The sequence below is a fragment of the Triticum aestivum genome, chromosome 4A (assembly GCF_018294505.1).
Source record: "Triticum aestivum cultivar Chinese Spring chromosome 4A, IWGSC CS RefSeq v2.1, whole genome shotgun sequence".
NCBI classification, from domain to species: Eukaryota; Viridiplantae; Streptophyta; class Magnoliopsida; order Poales; family Poaceae; genus Triticum; species Triticum aestivum.
The window spans coordinates 317051241-317076061 of record NC_057803.1 but is presented as its reverse complement, the minus strand read 5'-3'; positions in this window follow the sequence as shown (position 1 = coordinate 317076061).

Here is a 24821-nt window from a genome sequence, read left to right as displayed (position 1 = left end):
ACAAATTATGCCTCTGATTCTGCTCAGCTTGTGTAACCTGCACACTCAAAACACGTTGAGCAACTAAACATTCATACCTGTCAGCATCTTCAGCAGCCATGTATTGCGCCTCATGATCAGAATCATCTCCACCGTGTTCTTCATGTGTAATAAGAGCCAAAGTCTCCTCATCATAGTCACTAGCGGACTCATACCCACCATCCTCAGTAGCAATCGTCACACGCTAAGATTTGCATTCTCTCACAAAATGTCCTCTTCCCTTACAACGACAACAAATAATATCACCTGTGTGCCCTGTTGATGCCATGAAGAAAGAAGAGCTCTGCGCAGGCCCGGCAGGTGTGCTCTTGGCAGATAGTGGTGGTTGTGCCTGCTTTCTAGTATCACGGATGTTGGTGGCACCTGATGGAGGTGCTGGTGTAGTGGAAGTAGAGGATGCACGAGGTGTCCATGATGAAGATCGACCTGTAGAAAAGTTAGTTCGCGCCAATGCCTGTTGATCCTGCACTTCACGTCAGCTTTACAAGCAAGATGGAATAAATGAGCGATATTATTATACTCCTTATACTCGAGAATGGTCTGAATCTCTCTATTTAATCCACCCATAAAACATGCAAGCATAGCTTCATTCTCCTCAACAATACCACATCTAATCATGCCAGTTTGTAATTCCTGATAATATTCTTCTACAGAATTTTTTTCTTGCCTTAAACGTTGCAATTTTTGAATTAATTCACATTGATAATATGGTGGAACCCAACGAGTACGCATAGCAGTTTTCAAAGCAGCCCAAGTAGCTGGAATAGGTGGGGTTTTGTTTAGATTAAAGTTCACCATCGCTGCAACTCTGTGTACTACGTTTGTGTTCAACAACTAGACAAAGGCGTCACAGAACCCCACCTTGATCAATAAAGCTTTCCTCTTATATTCGCAATATCCTGATTGCAATCTTAGTTTCTTGCTTGTTCTTCGTTTGCCTGCAGTAAATAGACCTTCGTGGTCAGGTTGATCATGCTCCAGCTTGGTCAATAACCTCTCGGAGTTGGTTTAGCGGTTACTAAGGCGCGTCGTCCTCACACGTTCATAGTTAGATCGTTAAAGTCGACTTCCTCCAAAACGATAGCCACCATCTCATCGAAAGACGGGATACCTTTGCCTCTATCAAGTTGTTGTTGTTGTTGTTGTTGTTGTTGTTGTTGTTGTTGTTGTTGTTGTTGTAGAGGTGCGTTAGGTGCAGCCAGTGGTGGTGGTGGTGGAAGACGCGCTAGCAATTCATTAAACTTGTGATCGAGCTTTGTTTCGAACTCTTCTCCATGCCATCTATCTTCTCCATGGCCTATTCAAATCTGTTTAGCACATCTTGCACCTGTCCACTCATCATTTGCTAAAATTTATTATGCAACTCCTTATTCGTCATGTTCTCCCCGTCAGTCTCGTCGGCTTGTGATCCTACCATGGTTAGCAGCAATAGAAACATAGAAGAACATGATCCTATAGACTACTAATAAGAGGTGGTGGTGGGTGTCACAAATCCGTCAAGCAAATCTCAAATTCTGACCAGTTCTTACCCAGCAGCAAGCGGTGATCGGTAACTATCATAGTCAAAACTCTCAAAGCCTGGATATAGAGATTGCCAAGGAGAATCAAACGCATGACGTAGATGTATGTGGAGCTGGGAAGGCTTATAATATGGTAGCAAAAAGGGTCAGCAATAATCAATTCATTGATGCAAAGTTGAATAAACGCTCAACGATGGTACTGTGCTGGTCCTAGGCTACACCGTGCTAGAGACGCGAGCCTAGAACACTAACAAAATCACGACGCTGCACGTAAACAAGGGAGGAGCACGCTCTGATTTTTTTTCTTTTTTCACTTTTCCCCCTCTTTTTTGCTCCGCAACAATTTTTTTTTCGAAAAAGTCTACAAATGGTCTGAAAACTGCTAGCCAGAATTTTCTAGACTTAGTTTAAAAAATATTGAAACTGGAACTATTTTTCTACTATGGGTAGCACGGAAGTTGGGGAGTCCTACTCTGTCACGACTCGGAGTATGGCGTGATCTGTAAATCCAAAACAAAGCAACAAATACTGGACTCGAACTAGGACTGGTGGCGGAGAAGAATCTGGTGGAAACTCGGACTGGTGGCGGATATATGTAGGGCGGTGGAACTCGGACTGGTAGCGAATCGGTGATGGAGGTGGACTCGGATTATCGTGATGGCGGTGGATATGTGGTATATGGCAGCGGTGATGATGATTGTGGTATATGGCAGTAGTGATGACGATGGTGGTATATGGCAGCGGTGACGATAATGGTGGTATATGGCAGTGGTGATGATGATGGTGGTATATGGCAGCGGTGATGATGATGATGCAGCGACGGCGTGACAAATTGTGAACAGAACTCGAAACTCTAAAGGACTAGACACTAAGACTAGCAACTAGACACGACGATGCAACCACAAATTCAACAATGCAAAACCCTAAAAATATTATGCAAAGGCTCAAATTGGTTCGGATATGATGAACTAACCCTAAAAAATTGTTGGCTTTTTCATGGACTATAGGTATGAAGAACAGACTCAATCTAAACTAGAAAAACTATAAAATCTCACCGAGCAACCTGAAAATCTGATACCACTTGATAGAGGCAAAGGTGTCCCGTCTTTCAATGAGATGGTGGCTATCATTTTGGAGGAAGTCGACTATGACGATCCGACTATGAACGTGCGAGGATGTTGCGCCTTAGCAATCGCTAAACCAACTCCGACAGGTTATTGACAACGCCGACGCACGATCAACCTGACCACGAAGGTCTGTTTCATACAGGCAAATGAATAACAAGCAAGAAACTAAGATTGCAATATGGATATTGTGAATATAAGAGGAAAGCTTTATTGACCAAAGGTGGGGTGCTATGACGCATTTTTCTGGTCGTTGAACACAAACGAAGTACGCGAAGTTGCAGCTATGGCGAACTTTAATTAAACAAAACCCAAAGTCTAAATGATGCCCCAAGGGCTGTATATACGGAGGAAGAGGGGGGGGGGGATTTCGTGGTCCTTGGACGAGGGGTCCGAAAGCAACCCTAACTCTCGTTTCCCCACACATACGGACTCTAAAAACAGCCTATACTTAAGTATTTCGAAAGTACATGGGCCTGGCCCGATAATAAGGTGACGCAACACCTAGGATAGCCGCTGGACGAAATTTATGAAGTGGCATCTTGTATATTTCGTCCATGGCTTCATGTACTCCTTATGATGGCTTCAAAGTCCTGAAATCATCACTTGTAACTCCGTTCTTGATCCCCTTGTGCATGCCATCATCTTCATGCGTGGTCTTGCTCCAGTATTCATCCCTCTTATCCATGCTAGGTCCTTCATTTGTAAGCAAAACAAATGTATCCAATTTAGGTAGCATCATATTCTCATGAACATTAGCATCATTACCAAGAAATGGAAGTACCTGATAATTTAATTGGCGTGCGCGCGCTCAAGTAATTGGTCCAGTATGTATAGCAGCAGGGGCTGTGGGTGTAACAATGGTAATGATGTCCTCATTGATATGCACTTATGATTGGAACTTTAGCAAGCATCCGCAACTACTAAAGATCATTAAGGTCGTGAAACCCAACCATAGAATTAAGTATCAAGTCCTCTTTATTCCCATACGTCATACCCCACCTACTCGCGTTTAAGTTTTTGTCGCTCTCGCAACCCACCGTAAGCAAACCATGAACATATTGCAACACCCTACAGCGAGGGCCCCTCGCGTTTGCGTGAGAACGGAGGACACGGTAGGACAACACCATAAATAAAATATACAATCATACCAACCAAGATCACGATTAACCCAGAGGACAAAACGAATCTACTCAAACATCATAGGATAACCATAGATCATTGGGAAATAATATATGGAGTTGAGCACCATGTTTAAGTAGAGATTACAGCAGGAAGAAGAGGTGTTACACCGCTGCATGCAGGGGGAGAGAGTTGGTGTTGACGGTCGCAAGATTGTTGATATAGATCGCCGTCCCGATCATTGCCACAGTGGCACTCCGGCGCCACCGGAAGCAAGGGGGAGAGAGCCCCCTCCTTCTTCTTCCTTGGCCTCCTCTGCTGAGGACATCAATGCCATTGTTACACCCACAACCCCTGCTGCTATACATACTGGACCAATTACTAGAGCTCGCGCACGCCAATTAGATTATCATGTACTTTCGTTTCTTGGTAATGATTCTAATGTTCATGAGAATATGATGCTGTCTAAATTGGACACATTTGTTTTGCTTACAAATGAAGGGCCTGGCATGGATAAGAGGGATGAACACTGGAGCAAGACCAAGCATGGAGATGATGGCATGGGCAAGGGGTTCAAGAACATTGTTACAAGTGATGATTTCAGGACATTGAAGCCACCATAAGCAGTGCATGAAGCCTTGGACGAAATATACAAGGTGCCACTTCATAAATTTCGTCCAGAGGTTATTCTAGGTGCTGCGTCACCTTATTATTGGGCCAGGCCCATGTATTTTTGAAATACTTAAGTATAGGTTTTTAGAGTCCGTATGTGTGGGGAAACAAGAGTTAGGGTTGGTTTCAGACCCCTCCTCCAAGGGCCACGAAATTCCCCCCTCTCTCCTCCATATATACAGCCCTTAGGGCATCGTTTAGACTTTGGGTTTTGTTTAGATTAAAAGTTCGCCATAGCAGCAACTTCGCGTACTTCGTTTGTGTTTAACGACCAGACCAAGACGTCACAGAACCCCACCTTGATCAATAAAGTTTTCCTCTTATATTTGCAATATCCAGATTACAATCTTAGTTTCCTACTTGTTCTTCATTTGCTCGCAGGAAACAGACCCTCGTGGTCAGGTTGATCGTGCTCCGGCGTGGTCAATAACCCTCAGAAGTTGGTTTAGCGATTGCTAAGGCGCGATGTCTCACACGTTCGTAGTCGGATCGTCAAGGTCGACTCCCACCGAAAATGATAGCCACCTTCTCATTGAAAAATCGAGACACCTTCGCCTCTATCAAGTGGTATCAGATTTTCAGGTTGCTCAGCGAGATTTTACAATTTTTCGTAGTTTAGATCGAGTCTGTTCTTCATACCTACAATCCACGAAAAATCCAAAAAAAATTAGGGTTAGTTCATCATATCCGAACCATTCTGAGCCTTTGCATAGCCCTTTCAGTATTTTGCTTTGTTGAATTTGCGGTTGCATCGTCGTGTCGAGTTGCTGGTCTTAGCGTCTAGTCCCTTAGAGTTTCGGGTTCTGTTCATAGGTTGTCACGCCGGCGCCGCACCATCGGCATCATCATTGCCATATACCACACCCCACCATCGCCGCTGCCATATACAAGCACCAATCAGAGTACACATATACCATCGCCATATACAACCACCAATCCGAGTCCACATATACCATCGCCATATACCACCACCAATCCGAGTCCAAATATACCATCGCCATATACAACCACCAATCCGAGTCCACATATACCATCGCCATATACCAGCACCAATCCGAGTCCAGATACACCGTCGCCATATACAACCACCAGTTAGAGTTCCACCAGATTCATCTCCGCCACCAGCCCTAGTCCGAGTCCAGTATTTGTTGCCTTGCTTTCGAGTTCCAAATCACGCGATATTTCGAGCCGTGATAGAGTAGGACTCCCGAGATTCCGTTCTACCCACAGTAGAAAAATTAGTTCCAGTTTCAAAAAAAACTAAGTCTAGAAAATTCTGGCTAGGCAGTTTTTAGACCATTTGTAGACTTTTTCGAAAAAAATTTGTTGCGGAGCAAAAAAAAGGAAAAAATAGTGCAAAAAAGTGAAAAAAGGAAAAAAAAATTAGAGAGTGCTCCTCCCTTGTTTATGTGCCGCGCCGTGATTTTGTTCGTGTTCTAGGCCCGCGTCTCTAGTACGGTCTAGCCTAGGACCAGCACAGTACCGTCGTTGAGCGTTTATTCAACTTTGCATCTCTGAATTGATTATTGCTGATATTTTTGCTACCATATCATAAGCCTTCTCAGCTCCACAAACATCTACATCGTGCGTTTGACTCTCCCTGGTAATCGCTCTATCCAAGCTTTGAGAGTTTTGACTACATCGGTTGCCGATCACCGCCTGCTGCTGGGTAAAACCGGTAAGAATTTGATATTTGCTTGAAAGATTTGTGACACCCACCACCACCATTTTCTAGTAGTCTGTAGGATCATATTTTGGTGTGTTTCTAATGCTGCTAACCATGGCAGGATCACAAGTTGAGGAGACTGACTGGGAGAACATGACGAATAAGGAGTTGCATGATAAATTTCAGCAAATGATGAGTGGACATGTGCAAGATGTGCTAAATAGATTTGAAGAGGCCATGGAGAAGATAGATGGCATGGAGTAGACGTTCAAAACGAAGCACGATAACAAGTTAAATGAATTGCTCGTGCATCTTCCACCACCACAACCGGCTTCACCTAACGCACCTCAACAATAACAACAACAACAACAACAACGACAACCTCGCCTTCCAAATCAAGTAGGACAAGCACAGCGCATTCCCATTGACCCTGGGCAAAATTCTGGTGCCGCTGTTGATGCTTCTATAGCTCCTATTGCTACTGCAGAGGTGGATGACCATTACGAGGATGAGGTTGATCAAAATCAGAACAACGTGCAACCACCAGCACCACCACCACCAGGTCGTCCTCAGGTATATCATCGCAACAGTAGGGCTGCACCACCACATGAGGTATGAGATCATGACCATCTTCCTAAACTGAAATTGAATATTCCACCATTTGAGGGTAGATATGTTCCTAATATATATCTTACTTGGGATTTAGAAACTGAACAACGTTTTACATGTTTACAATATCCTGAGGAGAGACGTGTTCCTGCTGCTGTTTGTGCTTTCACTAGCTTCGCATGTGTTTGGTGGTCTGAACATTGTAGATTATATCCTATTCCAACTACTTGGGCTGCTATGAAAACTGCTATGCGTACTCGTTGGGTTCCACCATATTATCAACGTGAATTACTTCAAAAATTACATCGTTTAAGACAAGGAAAAAATCATGTAGAAGAATATTATCAATAATTACAAACTGGCATGATTAGATGTGGTATTGCTGAGGAGAATGAAGCTACGCTTGCACATTTTATGGGTGGATTCAATAGAGAGATTCAGACCATTCTAGAGTATAAAGAGTATACTAATATCACTCGTTTATTCCATCTTACTTGTAAAGCTGAACGTGAAGTGCAGGATCGACAGGCATTGGCGCGAACTAACTTTTCTGCAGGTCGATCTTCATCGTGGACACCACATGCATCCTCTACTTCCACTGCACTAGCATCTCCATCAGGTGCCACCTCCAGCCGTGATACAAGAAAGCAGGTACAACCACCACTATGTTCCAAGAGCACACCTACTGGGCCTGCGTAGAGCTCTTCTTCTTCCATGGCATCAACGGGGCACACAAGTGATATTATTTGTCATCGTTGTAAGGGAAGAGGACATTTTGCGAGAGAATGCAAATCTCAGCGTGTGATGATTGCTACTAAGGATGGTGGGTATGAGTCCGCTAGTGACTATGATGAGGATACTTTGGCTCTGATTTGATGCGGAGCATCCCACGTTCATCCCCATGTACCCTCCAACTACTCTCCAAGCCCCAAGAGGACATATGACGAGACCTCGAACATACTCCATTGGACAGAAGGTGAAGTCGCTCCTCTCCGAACTTTCACTTTCTACATGTGAGACATGGCTACTACCTCCAATGTGTGTGCTATGCATGATCAGGTACTTAGAGGAAAGCCACGGAGCCACCACATCCAACGGACAAGCTAGCAAGGACGCCAAGTACAAGGACCAAGAGAAGAAGCTGCTAGAAATCTACAGCCACCGAACGACCGGTCTGGACCGGATGTCCGACACCTGGAGTCTTCACCAGCCAGCCCAAGTCCCAGCCAGCGAGACCTACAACGGTCCGACGACCGATGCTGACCGGACGTTCGACATCCTCCAGCGCCCGGACGATCGGCCCCATCCAGAAATCCTACGATGGCTTTCCCGAGCCAAAACGCCGGACGTCCGACAAGTACCGGACGACCGGACCCTCGCGAGCCACCGGACGTCCGGTACCTGTTGGACGTCCGACGCCTACCTGTGCATAGTGTATCGGGCTAAGCCCATGTATCCCTTCGGCCTCACTTACCCCTTCGTGGCCCTAGACTATATATACTACTCCACCTCCACCATTTGAAGGTTAGCATTGGTTTAGCTCATTTGAGAGATAGAGCATTGCTCATCCCTATCGGATCTACTCGTCGTGAGAGATCGCAGCCTCTTCGGAGATGATCCTTTTGGATTCAAGCCTTTTGGATTCAAGACCTCCTCGCGGAGAAGAACATCAAGACCTCCTCACGGAGAAGACCGGCTACCCTTGTATCGTCCGTAGTTGACCGTGTACCGTGTGAACTCTTATGTATCCGAGGATCTAGCACATGTGTGACTTTCTTGTGTCGGTTTAGTGATTCTCTTGTGTTTCCCTTGTGTTTTCCCTCTTTTTTCCCTCGTGTTCTTCGTGTTCATCGCGGGATCCGCTCCTTTCATGAAAGATCAGCCGATTAGGGTTCTACCCTACATCATCTTGGTATCATGAGCCACGTTGATCACGATTTCGGAGCCTCCTCTCTTCGTTTTCTAGCCTAATTTTGTTGTGTTCTTCCCCAATTTCAAAAATCCCCACCAAAAATAGCCCCAATATTTTTTTGATTTGTTGGTTTGACGAAGTTTTGTTGGATTTGATCCATGGATTTGCTTGGTTTCAAGTGGTTCTAGCAATTTTCCAAGTTTCCCCACTTTCCATCCACGAAATCTCATAATTTTGACCCCAAAATCTCCATTTTCCGCCCAAAATCGTGCCCCGAAACTCGCATCTTGTGTTGACCCCGACCGACCAGACGACCGGCCTTTTACGGACGTCCGGAGCCCCTGGAACGACCGGACGTCCGAAATTTTCCGGACGACCGGAACCCCTAACCCGAGCCGAATTTATGGATCTCCGAGCCGGCCCGGACGTCCGGCCCCCGGACATCCGACCTTGTCCGGACGTTCATAACCTGAAAAAACTGATTTCGCTCAAATTTTGTTTTGGCCATAGCTTATTCATCCGGAGTCCGATTTTCGCGTTCTTTAGCTCGTTTTGAAGCTCTTGACATCCCATTCCCACAAAAATACCACCAACATCTTTTGAATCCATCAAATTTTGTGAATTCTGCAATCTTTGCCTAGGGCTTCCACCACATCATCCGCTACACCACCTGCGACTTCTGCAACCTAACCAATTTTGTTCCCATCCCATTAGTGGTTTCTTGAGGAGTGATTCGAGTCTCCTAAGGTGTCTAGGCTACTTAGGGACAGTTTCTTATTCATCAACCACCACCACCACTTCCGCATAGGCTTTCCCACTATACACCTCCGCCACCCCAACTTAACCCAATTTTGTTTGTGTTGTGAGTTGTCTCCTAAGGTGATTAGGATACTTAGGGACCGTGCTGCCAACTCTGATGAGGACATCAATACCATTATTACACCCATAGCCCCTACTGCTATACATACAGGACCAATTACTAGAGCTCGCGCATGCCAATTGAATTATCAGGTACTTTCATTTCTTGGTAACGATTCTAATGTTCATGAGAATATGATGCTGCCTAAATTGGATACATTTGTTTTGCTTACAAATGAATGGCCCAGCTTGGACAAGAAAGATGAACCTTAGAGCAAGTTCAAGCATGGGGATGATGGCATGCGCAAGGGGATCAAGAACGGAGTTACAAGTGATGATTTTAGGACTGTGAAGCCACCATAAGGAGTGCATGAAGCCTTGGACGAAATATACAAGATGGCACTTCATAAATTTCGTCCAGAGGCTATTCTAGGTGCTGCTTCACCTTATTATTAGGCCAGGCCCATGTATTTTCGAAATACTTAAGTATAGGATGTTTTTAGAGTCCGTATGTGTGGGGAAACAAGAGTTAGGGTTGGTTTTGGACCCCTCCTGCAAGGTCCACGAAATTCCCCCCCTTTTCCTCCATATATACAGCCATTAGGGAGTCGTTTAGACTTTGGGTTTTGTTTAGATTAAAAGTTCACCATAGCTGCAACTTCGCGTACTTTGTTTGTGTCCAACGACCAGACCAAGACGTCAGAAAACCCCACCTTCATTAATAAAGCTTTCCTCTTTTATTCGCAATATCCATATTGCAATCTCAGTTTCTTGCCTGTTCTTTGTTTGCTCACAGGAAATAGACCCTCGTGGTCAGGTTGATCGTGCTACAGCATGGTTAATAACCCTCGAAACTTGGTTTAGCGATTGCTAAGGCGCGACGTCTTCGCACGTTCGTAATCGGATTGTCAAAGTCGACTCCCACAGAAAATGTTATCTATCTCATCGAAACATCGGGACACCTTCACCTCTATCAAACTCTGACACCGTGTATAGTCTACCACCTTACACTCCATTTCCGCATTGCGTCTCCAAACCCATCATTGCATTTCCGCAACCACCACCGCATTCCCGCTACCACCATTTGACATTTGAGATTTTGAGTTTGCAGTTTTTCCGTTTCCTAAGGTGTTTCGGCTACTTAGGGACAAGTCTCCATTATCTTGGTATCTTCATCAAGATCACCGCCACTCATCATCAACACGGACGGTAACCTCCATATCATCTTGGTATCGTGGTATCCCTCCATTGTTTATTCCCTTGCCATTGCATTGTTAACCCCTAGCCCATTTTGCGTCACTTGCCTATCGAGACTAGCCTTTGAGTATTACCGGCAACTTCACTTGTGCACGTTAGTGATCTACACCTCCCATTGCATATATACCGTATCATATTGGTATCGTCATATCATCTCTTGTGCCTCAAGTTTGTTTCCGCATGTACCCAATCGCTATCTTGGTTTGTGCATTGTGCAAAAGTGGCCATACACAAAAAAAGAATAAAGCTTTTAAGCAAAAGAGTGAACAAAGAGCTCGTAAGCAATAGCCATAGCATCATACCACATTGCATATAAGATCATCTTGGATCACCTTCTGAGAAACACCGGGAACCATACATGCATAGCATACTTGGGATAGAAAGTTATCCATTTTGCATCTTATAGGTTGTGCACAAGTGTCGTATCCACCTATTGAGCAATCGTGCTAGCGTCTCTCTTGAGTTGTGCAACACGAGCATTTTCCGTGGATTCCACATTTTGTGCTCTTTCCTTGGTTGCACGACCCTGTTTTATCTATCCATGTGTGTGTTTTCGTGTGCCACATATTGCTATTGGTCTACTTGTTTCACTTGCGAATTTGTGAATCACTTTCAACATTATTGACTCTTGCTAACATTTTGCATCAAATTTTTTGTGCCACTATCCTCACCGAGCTCCGCCATAAGCCTTACTTGTGTAGGTGTGAGAAACCGACAAGAATTGGTACCAATTGTGCTATTTCCTTGTCCACATTGGAGTGATCATTGATCCACTTTCAACTTCGGTCAAGGTACATTTGGTATTCGTTCTTCTCTTTCTACCACTCACATTTTTCTCTTGGAGTGATGGATAGGCAAGGCATTTCATCTCCGGTCTTCCACAACAACGATGACGTGAACAACTACATCACCAAAGCGTCAATCTTCGATCTACAACGACAAATGCAAGGCGCAAAATCAAGATTGTGAGAGCGCATCGAGAACCTCTCCATCGACATTCGTCACTCTGAAGCAAGGAAAAGGGACTACATCGACAACAAGCTTTCCGCACAAGGAGGAGCAAGATGCAAGGATGGAGGAGATTCGGGCCTTGATCAAGTCTTCTTCCCCTTCATCATCCTCAAGGCGGCGAAGAGAAATTCACAAGTCTTCGAAGCGCAAAAATGATGCAAGCACAAGTCGTCCACGTCCACATCTCCATGGTGACCACCATCACCTTCGTGACACACATTGTCATGAAGGGCAAGTCACCTCGAAGCATCTTGTGCACGACGACGATGAACGACATCTACTACGAGCTCAAGTGCGACAATGCCAACATCATCATGACGATGCTCACCAAGCTCAAAACTACAAGTCCCAACAAGACCTACTTCACGCCAAGGCCAAGCTTCGAGAGCAAAAGAGAAGACCGTGAGAGGAGCACCACCAAGACGGAGCTACGGCTACACCAACCACTTCAGCATCTTCGCCAAGTGCTATCAAGGCATCTTCGCCTTTGGACGTACGGCATCTTCGCCTACTCCCCATGAGTTCGCCTACATCGACATCTTCAACTACAAGGCGACCACCTACGAGCGAGGGAGACACTTCCATCTTCGGAAGCCCCTCAAGGAAGACAGCCGAGCACGGGAAATTCCCTTCGGTCATGGAGAAGAGCTACGAGGTGCCACATCATATGGGCCTCCTACAACAAGACGACGACAAGAAGGTCGAGCAAGGGCCATCCCCTTCGACCACGGCGACGAGCACAAACCTCTTCAACAACATGAAGACGACGCCCATATTGGACTCATACTCCGAGTCAAGCTAAGAGACCGCACATGAGACCTTATCTTTGGTCTTACAGGAGAGTGATGATGTGCCATCTTCATACTTCATCCACGGCTACAACTACGACATGATTGAGCATGGAGACATTTGCACCAACATCTCTCCGACACCCACATATAAAGAGATGTCCCAATTCCCATGTGAGGAGAGCCACCCCACCATGAGTGATATGAGTGACTCCACCATTTGTGACATTGAGTGCATTTCCTATGAGAGGATGAGTGTGACCACCACTAGCCCCACACTTGAGAGCATCCAAGAGGGAGTGAGTGAGCCACCACACTTAGTGAGTGAGGTAGTTGACACGGCACGTGAGGCCACTATGATTCCTAACGACTTAACCTCTACTCTGAGTGTGTTTTCCTCTTTGGTGCTAGGTCTCCTACATGACGACATGCCTATCCTCGACGAGTCCATATCTCCAATGAAGACAACGATGACCATGGTGGAAGAAGATGCACCCCCCACATCGTACCATCAAGATGAAGATGACCACGACATGGTCTTCGACACCTCACACTACTAGGAAAAAGCCTAGTAGTAGCGCGGGTTAAAAGCTAGTAGTAGCGCGGGTGCCTGCGCTACTACTACGGCGCTATAGCTAACTAGTAGTAGTAGCGCGGTGCATCCCGCGCTACTAGTACGTGTGTTAGTAGTAGCGCGTGTCTGTGACCCGCGCTACTACTATTAATTTGGAAAACCAAAAAAAATCTCGACCCCACGACGCGCGCACGTTGGCCGGGAGTAGGGAGATCTCGGCCATGACGCGTGCCTCGTGGAAGCCGTCGAGGGCGGCCGCGGAGGCCAGCATGGCGTGGGCCGGGAGCTGGAGCACCTGCATCTTGGCATCGTGCGTGGGGAGCAGCACCTCGCGGCGGCCGTCGCCGTTGAGGTCGGCGACGAGCGACGGCAGGAGGCGCTCCACGTCTCCCGGAACGAGAAGTCGCCCTCGTGCTGCCGGAGGAGGAGGGGGATGGGTCAGTTAGCATTCTGGATCGAATCGAAGAGGGGGAGGAGGAGGGCTGACCTGGAGCAAGAAGAAGACGGTGAAGGCGGCGAGGAGGAGGATGCCGTGGTCGCGCTTCCGCTTCTTGGCGGCGGCGAGGATCTCCGGCGACCGCCCACCGGAGGGATCTCGAAGAGGGAGGGGGCGAAGAAAGCAGGGTGTACCAGCAGCGGCCACCGCTGGAGTATGAGGGAGAGACGATGAAAGAGAGAGAGGGGGAAAGTGAGGGAGAGAGGAGGGATTCGGCTGAGGATATGGGGATTTCACCTACCTCGTACTTAGTAGTAGCGAGGGGTGTAAATCCGCGCTACTACTATCAGCTTAGTAGTAGCGCAGGTTTGTACCCCTCGCTACTACTATGGCATGTCCCGGGGGGGCACGGTAGAGACCGCTTAGTACTAGCGAGGATTAAAAACCCGCGCTACAAGTATCAACTTAGTAGTAGCAAGGGTTAAAAACCCGCGCTACTAGTAAGTAGCAGTAGCGAGGGTTATAAACCCTCGCTACTAGTAAGCATCTGCCTATAAGCTTTTCCCTAGTAGTGTCACCTACAACACATGAGCGATGGTCCAAAGGTAACATAGGTGATGGTGCTTCTCTTGTCCCACTAGTGGACTATTTCACGAATGATTGCTTGCATGATGTCAATCCACCTATTCCCATGCTTCATGCTAGTGCGACTTCTTCATGTCATGACTTACCTATCTATGATGAATATGATGATGAGCATGTTGATTTGCCTAGTTGTGATGCTATGCTCCATAGGATATCATGTGAAAATTCTATTGGTCACATCATGTTTGACAATCCTTTGAACTTGTCATATGCTATGAGTGAGATCTCACATATTGAATCATTTAAATCTCAACATAGTAACTACGCATGCCCCATTAAAATCAATCCCATTTGCACTTATGGCATAGATGACGAGATGATGGTCATTGGCTTTTGTTTTTCATGTGATGATATTGCCATGCTTCCTTTACATGATTTGTGCAATTCATCTACTATTCCATGCCATGATCACATTGTTCCAAATATGCATTGTTTTGGATGTTGTCAATATTCTCCGTGTGATGTTTCCATTAATGATCATGAGGAGACAACCATAGTTTCCTCATACATATTAGGAGATTTTGATGCATTCTATACTTTGCATGATTCCCATAATTGCTTGCACCATATGGTTTCCATGAATAACAATGCTCTACATATATCCCATGATGCATTACACAATTTGAGTCTCCATTATGCTATACATAACAACAAACCTATCACGATGGATGACATGTTTCTATATCACACATCTCATTTATTTGAGCATTGGCTATTTTGTGCTAACCAACACAAGCACGTGCGCATCATGATGGATGATGTGTACATATACCATGCACACACAATTTTCCCTTTGTCTTTGTTTTGTGTAGGTACTCACGTATACTCGTCAACCTCTCAATACCAAGAGTTGACGAAACGAGCTCGTGAGAGCACGGATGACTTGGGATCCCATGACCTATCCTTCCCACCACTCTCTTCGCGCAACGACTACGCGCATCTCCCTCACTTGGATCTCACACGGCTATGGGCTATATACCGTTTTCATGCTCATTTTACTGTGTTCACTTTGCATGCTATCCTTGCTTCTATGCCTTTGCCATGCAATTGTGACCCTTGCTTGGATCTACCCATGATTCACCATTATGCTACTCCTATGTGTATTTGCATGCTTGGTGGAGATCCTTGTTGCTATTGCCATGTTTATCATGTGCCTCATGCTATTGATGCTATTTTGCTCATATCCTCCTTTCATGCTTGTGCTATGTCATGTGAATTATTCATACACACTATTTGCACACATGACATACTTGACATGATTCCTTCTAGTATGTTGCATCTTAGCACTACTAGCTTGCTTGCCTTGATACACGTGATTGCTTGCTTAGTTGCATCACCCATGTTCCATTATTACTTGCTTTCTTGGGTTGATGACGCATATGTTCATGCCTCTCACATGATATATTTTGTTCATTGTCGCTTGCCTCCAATTGATACATATGTGATTATTGATTTTGGAGACTTGGACACTTTACTTGTGATGCATGCTTGCTTGCTTGCGCCTATTGTATTTGGTTGTTCTTGCATCATCATATGCCTCCATACTATGAAATGCTCCATTGTACTTTCTTATGATGAGCATGATGCATCCACTTGTTGGGTATTTTACCACATGAATGATAGGTTTTGCATCTCCGCTAACCTCATTTGTTTTTCGAGTGTTTGTCATGTTCTTTCATGTTGAAGGATTCACAAGGCGATACCATCATGACACAATTTGCTCATGTGAAGGCATACACGATGTGCAACACCAACATTTGCGAGAATCTCCTAAAGGTGAACTCCTTCCCTTTGAGCCATCCTCAAATATGCATATTGTATGGGTCATTCTATCATTGTTGTTTCCTTCTTCTTGTCTACATGTTGCACCTATTGGATGGAGGACCGACATTGAAGATTGGCTCTACGGACCTTCGCATTGAGGAGCGCTCGGACTTCTTGGATGCACCTTCGAACCTCCACTCATGCCACGACATCGAGCATTGGTACACCAACACCTCCATATTTGTTGATTGTGCTCACACATGTCATGCTCGACGGACATATCATACACATGGAAAATTTGCATCTTATGCATGGATTGACTCATATTATGATTGCATTGTTACATCTTGTAATCCCATGTCATCCATGATATATGAGCTTGTGCATTTCCTTAGCAAATTTGTTGTGATCTTTCTTGATGGCATATTCATACATCATGATCTTATTTCCTACCATCAATTGCATGATCACATCACATTGAGCATCCATTACCATATTCATGCTATTGATAAACCGTCTCACTATGACATCATTTTGCATCGTGGTTGCATTGATCATATTCTTGCTTTTGCTCCCATGAATGTTGTGCATACATTTCCATATCTTTTGGATAAGCTTCATGCACCTTGTAATGATCAATACTGTCGCACGTACACATGTTTACTTGATGGACACTTTGTGTGCGCTAACCATTGTATTTCCAAGTGTACTTCGTGTTTGCTCATTTTGCATGTACCACATACCGGAGACACCTTGGAGTACTTGGATTGCGCCATGCCTTCAACTACGTCCAACTACAAGTCCGTCCACGACAACCATTTCCATGGTGATGAGGATCACGATCCGAGGTCGGATCTTCCCCAAGGGGGGAGATGATGTGGAGCATCCCACGTTCATCCCCATGTACACTCTGACTACTCTTCAAGCCCCAAGAGGACATATGACGAGACCTCGAACATACGCCATTGGACACAAGGTGAACTCGCTCCTCTCCGAACTTTCACTTTCTACATGTGAGACGTGGCTACTACCTCCAACGTGTGTGCTATGCACGATTAGGTACTTAGAGGAAAGCCACGAAGCTGCCACATCCGACGGACGAGCTAGCGAGGACACCAAGTACAAGGACCACTTCTCTGCTAGAAATATACAGCCACCGGACGACCGGTCTGGACCGGATGTCCGATGCTTGGAGTCTTCACCAGCCAGCCCAAGTCCTAGCCAGCGAGACCTACAGCGGTGACGACCGACGCTGACTGGACGTCTGACATCCTCCAGCGCCCGGACGACCAGCCCCATCCGGAAATCCGACGATGGCTTTCTTGAGCCAAAACGTCGGACGTCCGACAAGTATCGGACGACCGGACCCTCGCGAGCCACTGGACGCCCGGTACCCGTCGAACATCCGACACCTGTTTGTGCACAGTGTATCGGGCCGAGCCCATGTATCCCTTCGCCCTCAGTTACCCCTTCGTGGCCCTAGACTATATATACTCCTCCACCTCCACCATTTGAAGGTTAGCATTGGTTTAGCTGATTTGAGAGACAGAGCATTGTTCATCCACATTGGATCTACTCCTCGTGAGAGACCGCGGCCTCTTCGGAGAAGATCCTTTTGGATTCAAGACCTCCTCATGGAGAAGACCGGCTACCCTTGTATCGTCCGTAGTTGACCGTGTACCGTGTGAACTCTTATGTATCCGAGGACCTAGCACATGTGTGACTTTCTTGTGTCAGTTTAGTGATTCACTTGTGTTTCCCTTGTGTTTTCCCTCTTTTTTCCCTCGCGTTCTTCGTGTTTATCACGGGATCCGCTCCTTTCGTGAAAGATTGGCCGATTAGGGTTCTACCCTACATCATTATTACACGTGAAGAACACGGTGGAGATGATTCTGATCATGAGACGCAATACATGGCTCCTGAAGATGCTGACATGTATGAATGTTTAGTTGCTCAATGTGTTTTGAGTGTGTAGGTCACACAAGCTGAGCAAAATCAGAGGCATAATTTGTTCCATACAAAGGGAATTGTGAAGGAACATTCTGTTCGCGTCATCATAGATGGAGGGAGCTGCAACAACTTGGCTAGCATGGAGATGGTGGAGAAGCTATCTCTCACCACAAGACCACATCCACATCCTTACTACATCCAATGGTTCAACAACAGCGGCAAGGTTAATGTAACACATACTGTTCGTGTGCATTTTAGTATCTCTACATATGTTGTTATGTTGATTGTGATGTGGTACCCATGCAAGCATGTTCCTTATTACTTGGTAGACCATGGCAATTTGATAAAAAAATTGTACACCATGGTAGAAATAATCAGTATACTCTTGTTCATAAGGATACATGTATTACTTTGCTTCCTGTGACTCATGAATCCATTTTGAAAGATGATATTAATAGAGCTAATAAAGCAAAATAGGAGAAAAATAAGAGTGAAAATCAGATTGTGGCAAAAGAATTTGAGCAACAAACGAAACCTAATAATAAACCATCTAGTGTTGCTTCTGAAATTAAATTGAAAAGTACATGCTTACTTGCCACAAAATATGATATTGATGAGCTAGATTTCAGCAAATCTGTTTGCCATGCTTTTGTGTCCAAAGAGGCATTATATTCATTCGAGGACGTGCCATCCTCTTTGCCCCCTGTTGTCACTAACATTTTGCAGGAGTTCGCTGACGTCTTCCCACAAGACGTGCCACCGGGATTACCACCTATTCGAGGGATTGAGCATCAAATTGACTTAATTCCCGATGCATCGCTACCAACCGTGCACCATACCGTACCAATCCAGTGGAGACGGAGGAGATTTTGCGTCAAGTACAGGAGCTGCTCGACAAAGGTTACATACGTGAATCTCTTAGTCCTTGTGTTGTTCCTATTATACTAGTGCCTAAAAAGGATGGTATGTCGCGTATGTGTGTTGATTGTAGATGCATTAATAATATTACTATTCGTTATAGTCATCCTATTCCTAGGCTACATGATATGCTTAATGAATTGAGTGGCTCTACAATTTTCTCCAAAGTTGATTTGTGTAGTGGATACCATCAAATTCGTATGAAATTGGGAGATGAATGGACAACAACATTTAAAACAAAGTTTGGTTTATATGAGTGGTTAGTCATGCCTTTTGGGTTAACTAATGCATCGAGTACTTTCATGAGACTAATGAACGAAGTTTTACATGCTTTCATTGGACGATTTGTGGTAGTCTATTTTGATGATATATTGATTTATAACAAATCTTTGGAGGAACATTTGTGTAACACCCCAGATGTAACTTACCATATTTGTACTCCGACTCTTGCCATTTTCGGCTCTAAGTTATGAGATTTTCTCGTGGTTGGGTTTTGTCTTTGTTTTGCATTTTGTCCATGTCATGAATTTCATATGATGTCATCATGTGCATCGCATTTGCATACGTGTTCGTCTCATGCATCAGAGCATTTTCCCCGTTGTCCGTTTTGCAATCCGACACTCCTATGTTATCCGGCGTCCCCCTCTTGTCTCTTTTCGTGAACGGGTGTTAAAATTTCTCGGAATGGACCGAGATTTGCCAAGAGGTCTTGGTATACCACCCGTAGAACGCCTGTCAAGTTTCGTGCCATTTGGAGTCGGTTTGATACTCCAACGGTTAACCGGGACCGTAAAGGCCTCATGTGTGTTGTAGCCCAACACCCCTCCAAAGTGGCCCAATAACCCATCCAAACCCCCTCCATCCTCTCGGCCGTTTGATCACGATCGCGTGGCCGAAAACCGCTCTCCATATGGACACTTCCACCTCCTTCTAGGTATAAATATGTGCACCCCTCTCCAAATTCGGGTGAAACCCTAGCTCTCCCTCTCCCCGCCGCCGTCAGACACGTTCGGTCCGGCCGGACAGATCGCGCTGCCGCCTCGCACCAATCACAGCCCGCCACCTATCACCGTGCCGCTCCCACCGCCGCCGGCCCGCCAGGCCCGTGCGGGGCCCGCTGAGCCCGTGCCGCCCCGCGTCGTCCTTCCGCCTCCCCACCGCCCGTGCTCCGCCCGCGCCGCCGCGGAGCTTCCCGCCGCCGCTCCGGCCGCGAGCTGCACGCCGCCCAGCACCGCGCCGCCCCGTCCGGCGCCGCCGCTCGCCGCCCCACGACGCCCGCGCTCCATTGAACCGCGCTGCCCCAACGTTCTCCTCCACCGCGCGCCGCCCCGCTGGATCCCCTCCTCTCCGGCGACTCTCCAGCTCCGGTGACGAACTCCAGCCACCGCAACGCACTCCGGCGAGATCCGCAACGAACCTCGACGTTCGTGCCCCGCGAACCCTAGATCCCTTTGACTTTCAGAGAGGTTGATTTTCTCCAAGTCTTTGTCCCTGCTCATATTTTCATGCACTATTCATCATGCCATAACTTCATGTGTACTGCTCCGTTTTGTGCGTGCTATACATCAAGATGTTCACCAGGATGTGCTCTTCATTTTGTTCCATTGTGCCATGCTTGTTTGAGTCCATCTTGATGCCCAAATCGTTGAGGCAAGAGTGCTATAAAATGTTAGGTGCGGATTCTTAGCAGAGTATGAGCATTTGTCATTTTTTCTACAATTGTTGTGTGCTGCATATGGACTTGAGCTCTACATGTGTTTTGGGATATGCCATGCCATCTTTACATGGGTGCTTGCCATGTATTTTTGTGATCAATGTGGTGACTAGCACAAGCATGCAAAGTAGCTCTCATGATATTGCTGATTTCACGGACTTCGAATTTCACTAAGTATTTGCTCTGTTGTTATTTTTATGCCATGTATTCATGATGCTACAGAGTGATCCATGCTTGTTTTGAGTATCTTCAGTAAGGATGATTTTGACATATGGTTATGCTCTATCCATCCACTCCCCGGTTTGCAATTATGGAGTGCCCTAGCATGACTTAATCTTGCTCTACTGTTGCTATAAAATGTTCCTGGCAGATTGTTTACATGTTAATCAATTTTGCCATGGTTGTTATAGTTGATCCAAGCATGCAATAAACTTGTTCTTGCCATGGTTAGCCTTATGGTCATGTATTCTTGCTGGTAGTAAGCTTAGTTTTTCATGCAATGCCTTGTGGTGAGTGAATCGAGCTCGCAAAGATGCCTTCATAATTCTGTTTATGCCATGCCCAGTTTTCTACTAAGTCTGAATCTTTAGCGAAACTTGCTATGTTTACATGGGTGCCATCATATCTTCTGATCCTTTTTGGCTTATGGTTAGTAAGAGACATTTGTGCTATGCTTTGAGTAGATTCATTCCATGCCTTGTATTGCTATGATCTTATCCTGTAGCATGTTGTTTGCTTGCTCTAAACATTTCTTCCTGATGTTAATTTCTGGCATGTTAGTATTTTCACCAAGTCTATGAAGCTGATATCTTTTGCACTTTTGCCATGCTTGTTTGAACCTGCTCTTTTGTTATTTAGTCGTAGCTTAGTGTTCATTTTTTGTTAAGAATCTTGAGTATATCACTACCATATGCTTTGTTGTTATGCTGGAGTGCAGTAGCTTAGTGTCTTCGTGCATTCTAGGTGGCATTGTGCTGTTAATCGCAGAATTGTGTCATTCTTGTTTTGCTTGCCATTTGCAAATCGTGCATCCGATTCCGGTGATCTTTATATCGATTTTGACCGAAATCAACTCATCTTTCAAGTGGCGCACTTGGTTTGCCAAGTTGATTCCAGGTTCATTCTTTCCCTTCCGAAGCATGCATATGCATTGCATATCACATCCCGCATGTCATGTCATGTTTTGCATCATGTTGCTTGCGCATTGCACCGTGGTTGATTGTTGTTTCCTTTGCTTGTGTTCTTGCCTTGGGTAGAGCCGGGAGACGAGTACGTGATTGAGGAACCCATTGAGTATGCTTACGAGGATCAAGCTTTCGTCAACTCGGAGAACTTTGCATGCAAGATGACCATACCCTCGAAATCACTTCTATCTTTGCTTGCTAGTTTTTCGCTCTATTGCTATGTCGCGATACCTACCACCTGCTATATCATCCCCCCATATTGCCATGCCAAGCCTCTAACCCACCTTTTCCTAGCAACCCGTTGTTTGGCTATGTTACCGCTTTGCTCAGCCCCTCTTATAGCGTTGCTAGTTGCAGGTGAAGATGAAGTTTGTTCCATGTTGGAACATGGATATTTTTTTGGGATATCATTATTATATCTTGTTTACTTTAATGCATCTATATATACTTGGTAAAGGGTGGAAGGCTCGGCCTTATGCCTGGTGTTTTGTTCCACTCTTGCCGACCTAGTTTCCGTCATACCGGTGTTATGTTCCTTGATTTTGCGTTCCTTACGCGGTTGTGTTATAATCGGAACTCCTTGATAGTTCGCCTTGAATAAAACTCCTCCAGCAAGGCCCAACCTTGGTTTTACCGTTTGCCACCTAAGCCTTTTTCCCTTGGGTTCCATGGACTCAAGGGTCATCTTTATTTTAAACCCCCGGGCCAGTGCTCCTCTGAGTGTTGGTCCAAACTGGGCGATGTCCGGCGCCCCCTGGGCAACTAGGTTTTATGCCAACCTGACGTCTTGCCCATCCGGTGTGCCCTGAGAATGAGATACGTGCGACACCTATCGGGATTTGTCGGCGCATCGGGTGGCTTTGCCGATCTTGTTTTTACCATTGTCGAAATGTCTTGTAACCGGGATTCTGAGTCTGATCGGGTCATCCTGGGAGAAGGAATATCCTTCGTTGACCGTGAGAGCTTGTGATGGGCTAAGTTGGTACACCCCTTCAGGGTTTGAATTTTCGAAATCTGTGCCCGCGATTATGGGCAGATGGGAATTTGTTAATATCCGATTGTAGAAAACTTGACACTTAACTTAATTAAAATGAATCAACCGTGTGTGTGACCGTGATGGTCTCTTTTCGGCAGAGTCCAGGAAGAGAACACGATCTCGTTTTATGCTTGAATGTAAGTAGTTTTAGGATCACTTCTTGATCTTTATATCTTCTCGATCGTGCTTTGCTTCTCTTCTCGCTCTCATTTGCGTAAGTTAGCCACATATATGCTAGTGCTTGCTGCAGCTCCACCTCACTACCCCTTTCCTACCTTAAGCTTAAATAGTCTTAATCGTGAGGGTGTGAGATTGTTGAGTCCCCATGACTCACATATTACTTCAAAATAGGCAGGTGCCGATGATGCTAGTGCAGGGGACGCTACCGAACTCAAGTGGGAGTTCGACGAGGATTCGGGACATCACTATGTGTCTTTTCCGGATGATCAGTAGAGGAGCCCAGTTGGGGTGATCGGGGATCTAGCATTTGGGGTTGTCTTTCTTTATTTGGTTCCATAGTCGGACCTTGATTGTATTCTTGATGATGTATGCTATATTTATGTATTGTGTGAAGTGGCGATTGTAAGCCAACTCTTTATCCCTTTCTTATTCAGTACATGGGATGTGTAAAGATTCCCCTCTTACGACATGCCTACTATGCGGTTATGCCTCTAAGTCGTGCTCCGACACGTGGGAGATATAGCCGCATCGTGGGTGTTACAAGTTGGTAATCAGAGCCTTCCCCGACTTAGGAGCCCCCCTGCTTGATCGAATCGCTAACGTTGTTGAGTCTAGAAAGAAATGTTTTGAGTCTTATGGGATTATATATACCGGAGAGTAGGATTCTTTTTATTCCTCAGTCCCTTCATCGCTCTGGTGAGGCCTCCTGACATAGAGTTTTGACTCTTCTCTTCTCAAATTTCACTAAAAAAATTTAGGATCACGCGGGTATCTTGGAATCGTTTCGATGGTTTTTTGACGAGAACATTGTTCTTGGTGCCTCCTGACATTTAGGGGTTTAGGCAGTGTCCCAGGGAGTTGAGCTCCGAGGTGTTGTCGTCACAATTTTATCGTTGCAGTTCTGGAATACCTGAGTTCGCTGACATCGGAAATCTCTTTTATGCAGTTGTTGGTGAGATAACCTCGACGCCACCCCGTACTGGGGGCAGGAGTTCGGGAGTATTGCCATAACTCGTATAACGGATGCTTTTAGAAGGTTGAGGTAAATGATTTCCGAAGGTTTCTTGGTTATGTGTTGAAGGATGGATACAGCTGGATGTAGGATTTGCTAGTTTCGGGTGAGATATTATGCTTCCCCTGTATCCCCAACACCTAATTGCATAACCAGAAAGTTTCGGGAGTTTTATAGGTGGGAATTCATGTAGCTCTAGTATTTCTTCCCGCAGATATTTGGTTTGTGATTGGGTAATCCTTACCAATTATCTGTTCATATCCGTACCTTGTTGCTTTATTCATCTATCTCTATCTAATTGGCTTCTCAATTTATGGTAGTGTGATCATTTACTTTGGAATTCATTCGCTCATTCTTGTTCGAATGTTAAGGCTATATGTTGCAATTTCGATCCATTAATTCATCTTGAATATATGTTTGTCAAGATGCTAACGGATGTCAACCTCTTCAGGATGGCTCCTCCAACGCATCAGAATCCGGAACCTCCGCCACCACCTCCACCTCCGGAGGCATGGCAAGCTATCATGACCGCCACCAACGCCAACACTCAGATGCTTTTGCAACTCTTGCAAGAGCGAAACCAAGGAAATCAAGGCCAAGGCAACAATCAAGCTTAGTTTGCTACCCTCAATCAGTTCCTCGCAAACCAGCCGAAGTCCTTCAGTAACTGTGTCGAGGCCACAGTCGCCGACGACTGGCTCATGGATATCTACAAACATTTTGAGTGTAGCAATGTCAGGCCTGTGGACTTTGTTAAGTTTGCTTCGTTCCAACTCAAAGACTAAGCTGCTGAGTGGTATCAACAATACAAAGATTCCAGAGGAGGTCAT